Source organism: Alexandromys fortis, unplaced genomic scaffold, assembly GCF_014885135.2.
Source record: "Alexandromys fortis isolate MF-2015 unplaced genomic scaffold, M_Fortis_MF-2015_v1.1 scaffold_83, whole genome shotgun sequence".
NCBI lineage: Eukaryota > Metazoa > Chordata > Mammalia > Rodentia > Cricetidae > Alexandromys > Alexandromys fortis.
Window position 1 is genome coordinate 7,603,038 of NW_026068001.1, and position 4,522 is coordinate 7,607,559.

Genomic DNA, 4,522 nt, shown 5'->3' on the forward strand with positions numbered 1-4,522 from the left:
ACCAAGAACTCATCACATTTTGCAGGATGCAGACTTCCCGCCCTGTTCCCTCTTTTCTTCCTCATTGGCCCATCCCCTCCAGCCAAGGGAGGACCTTTGTGGGTTTTTAAAAAGCACATTTTATGGATGTACTGAAGACAGGCAAAAAGTGCAGGTATTACCAATGGTGTCTCATAAACTGAAGAGACTTGTTGCACTTGGACATAAGCAGCACCCTGTTAAGGAACAGAACATTCCCTGACTCCTAGGCTCCCTCAGTGGCCGCCTCCCCATCCTGTCCCTCCCTATATCGAAGTAACCATCTTCCTGACTGCTGACTGCATGGGGCAGTTTGGCTTGGTTTTTAAACCCCGTCTATGGGAACTCATACAGTACTTACCTTCTTAAGTCTGGATCCTCCCACCCTATGCCATGCCGAAGGGATTCCTCACGCTGTAGTATGCCAGTGTTGATTGTTGGCGCTCACTGCTCTATAGTAGTTCATTATATGAACTCACCACAGTTTCTCTGCTCATCCTGGTATTGATAGGCAGTTGGGCAGTTTCCAGCTTGGGGTCATTACCAACAGTCCCAGTATAAGCCATGACTTGGAGAAGATATGTTTGTAATTCTGGTTTCCTGCCTTTTGCTTTTTGAGACTCGGTAGTCCGACTGGGTCCCAAACTTGCTGATCCTTCTGCCTCAGTCTTCTGAATGCTCATATAAAAGACATATATCACCATACCTGGCTCCAAAGACGTTTGTGGAAGTAGCTAGAACACTAGGTTGCACAGCACACTCTAGTCCACTCTGAGCATCTTGGTTGTTTTGTGCTTGGGACTGCCAGGCAAGCACTATACTCATGAGCCACACCCCCTTGCCTACATATTTTTGAATCATTAACTTCTACTTGACAATAGTTGCTCAATAAATATCATTCAAATGAATGAACATTGGGTGTTTCCAAACTGATAGAAGAAAGTACCATCCCAATGGCTTTCCTATCATTGCCTCCCTGGACTCCCCCTGGGTTTAGGATGTAGCTCAGAGATAGAGCACTTGCCCAACATGCATAAAGCCCTGGCTTCCATCACTACCAGCCTAAAAAACAAACAAGAAAAGCCCCTCCCTGACTCTGTGGGGTTTGTTGTTTTGTTTGTTTTTAGCTTATTGAGACACATTGCCATGTAGCCCCAGCTGGCCTGCTAGGTACTGGAGGATAACTTGGAACTCCTGGTCTTCCTCCTACCACCTGAGTGTTAGAATTACAGGCATGTACTTCTAGGTTCCTTCATTTTGTGTGTGGATGTATATGTGTTCCTGTGTGTACACATGTGCATGGGGGTGAGTACATATATGTGTGGGTGCGTGTGCGCATATGCTTACATGTGTGTGTGTGGAGACCAGAGGTCAATGCCAGGTGTCACCTTAAATTGTGTCCCACCACCGGGCGGTGGTGGTGCACGCCTTTAACCCCAGCACTTGGGAGGCAGAGGCAGGTGAATCTCTGAGTTCGAGATCAGCCTGGTCTACAGAGTGAGTTCCAGGACAGCTGGGGTGGTTACATAGAGAAACCCTGTCTCAAAAAACAAACAAACCAACAAGCAAAACATATCCCGCTTTATTTTGAGGCAGGGTCTCTCACTGACACTGACCCTGGAGCTCACTCAGTGATACAATTTAGTGATTCAGCCGGCAAGCTTCAGGAGGTCGTGGCCATGCTTGGGTTTTTACCTGGGTGATGAGGATCTGAACCCAAGTCCCCATGTTTGTCAAATCTTCTGTGGATGATATTCTCTCTCTCTCTCTCTCTCTCTCTCTCTCTCTCTCTCTCTTTCTCTCTCTCTCCCCCTCCCTCTCTCTCTCTCTCTTTCTCTCTCCTTTTCTCTGTCCTTTTCTCTTCTCATCTCATGTGAGTGACTAGAAAGGAGTGAGAAGTCTTAAGTTGACTCTGTAATGTGCCCCTTCTGGGGACAGGAAACAATCTTAGTCATTTAGGTCACACACCAAACATTTTATCATTGTAGTTGTTGAAAAACTACCAAGAAGGAGGGAAAGGAAGTTGCCTCTTCAGCAAGCAGTGCCCGGGGGCATACCTCCTCCAGAAATGAATGATCCTGCTTCCTCTTCAGACTTTGGGTGTGTTTGCTTTCATTTTGACTCTCCCCTCAAGAATGGCTCCTCGCAGTAAGTGAAATGCTAATGAGTTCTTACAGAGATCCGACTTGCAACTGCAAAGTGATCAAAAGAACTATTTAAAACTGCTTCACCGCCTCTGCTTCTGAGTTTCTAGTCACGGGAAACTTGATTTTGCTCCACTCCTTCACTCCTTTCTTTCACTCCCAGCCATGTGATGTAGGTTACTCCTCACAAGGTTTTAGGAAATGGCTCTCGAGGTTGAGGAGGGAAAAGATGCTGAGGGAATGGTGAGATGGCCTTGTGAGTCAAAACCTTCTTGCTGTAAAGCCTGAGGGCGTGAGTTTGTGCCCTGTGACCTACATGGTGGAAGGAGAGAGCTAGTGCCCCTGCAAGCTGTCTTCTGACATCCTTATGCATGCCATGCACGTGTATGCCTACACTCATACATGCACACAGTAGAGAAATCTAGTGTAAATTTTTTTTTTTTTTTGGTTTTTCGAGACAGGGTTTCTCTGTAGCTTTGGTGCCCATCCCGGAACTAGCCATGTAGACCAGGCTGGCCTCAAACTCCCAGAGATCTGCCTGCCTCTGCTTCCTGAGTGCTGGGATTAAAGGCGTGCGCCACCACCGCCCGGCCTAGTGTAATTTTTTAATGTTGGTGACGTTCCTGCTTTGAAGATTGGAAGAGGGCTTCTCTACTGCCTTAAACAGTGTCAAAGTTATTAGAATGGCCTAGAAGGGCAGAGGATGTGGCTCAGTGAGAAAGCACTTACCTAGAGTGCATGAAATTCTATTTTCAGCACTGTAGAATGTGTGTGTGATAGCTGGGTGTGGTGGTGCGCTCCCTTAGTTCCAGCATTTGGAAGGCAGAGGCAGGAATAGCTCTGGTATTTTGAGGTCATCCTGGGCTACATATCAAGTTCCAGGACTGCCACGGCTCCATAGAGGGATTTTATCAAAACAAACAAACAAAAGAAATAACATTTAGTACGTGTGTGGAGGTACGAAAAATGGGTGGAAGCCAAGTGTCCACATGCAAGACTGACTACTGCTGTATAACACAGCACCCTACCGTTCAGTGACTCAAAACAGCACAGATCTAGTTCCCAGAATTCCTAGGGGTCAGGGAATAATGAGCCCCGTATTTAGGCAGTTCTGACTCTTATCATGCTATTGCTGCCGAGATGTCATGTGAAGACCCAACCAGGGGCTTCAGGATGTGTTTTCCAAGATGGTTCCCTCTCGGGGCTGTTGGCCTGTGCTTCTCTCCACGGTCATCTGACCGCTAAGCTTCCTCCAGGTTGCCAAGAGGAAGCTGTAATGCCTTTTATGTCCTACTACTGGCGGTCACACAGTCACTTCTGTGACAATCTATTTATTAAAAGTGAGTCACTAAATACAGTTCACAACTCCAAGGAGGAAAATTGGGCTCCACCTTTTGGAGGGAGTAGTACCAAAGAATTTGTGTACATATTTTCAAACCAGTGCAGACAGTAAACAGGCTAATTGAGCCCAACCAAGTATTTCAGCAACACGGGTGGTAGCTACATATTTTCTTTTCCTTCTGCCAGATGACAGAGCTGAGAGACAGTGTTAAAATGAATCAGGTTAGGATTTTCCTTGAACCTGAAACTTGAAGTTGAGGAAAAAACTTACAGATGAAGGGTATGGCCTTGGATTTTCAGTTGTCGTGGCAATTTTATATAGGATAGAGGCTGGGGTGTGGTGTATTGACAGAGTGTGTGCGTGCTTAGCATGGGAGAGGCCCCAAGACCCTGGTCCATCCTCAGCATCCTCAGTATCACTAAAGGGCTCCCTTTGCTTGTCTAGGGTGGAAGTACATTTTCCTTGGAGATTTCTACCCTGACTTCCAATTGCTATCTAAATGCAATGCTAAACTGTTTTATTTTTTGTTTGTTTGGTTGGTTTTTTTTGTTTGTTTGTTTGTTTTTCGAGACAGGGTTTCTCTGTCCCAGAACTAGCTCTTGTAGACCAGGCTGGCCTCGAACTCCCAGAGATCTGCCTGCCTCTGCCTCCTGAGTGAGTGCTGTGATTAAAGGCGTGCGCCACCACCACCCAGCACAATGCTGAACTGTTGACTGCTGTTAAAAGTTAATTTTCAGGGGGCTGGAGAGATGGCTCAGAGGTTAAGAGCAGTGCCTGCTCTTCCAAAGGTCCTGAGTTCAATTCCCAGCAACCACATGGTGGCTCACAACCATCTGTAATGAGGTCTGGTGCCCTCTTCTGGCCTGCAGGCATACACACAGACACAACATTGTATACATAATAAATAAATAAATATTTTTTTTAAAAAAAGTTAATTTTCAGGGGCTGAGAAGATGGTTCAGTCAGTAATGTGCTTCCCATGAAATTATGAGGACCCAGCTGGGAGGTGGTGGCACAA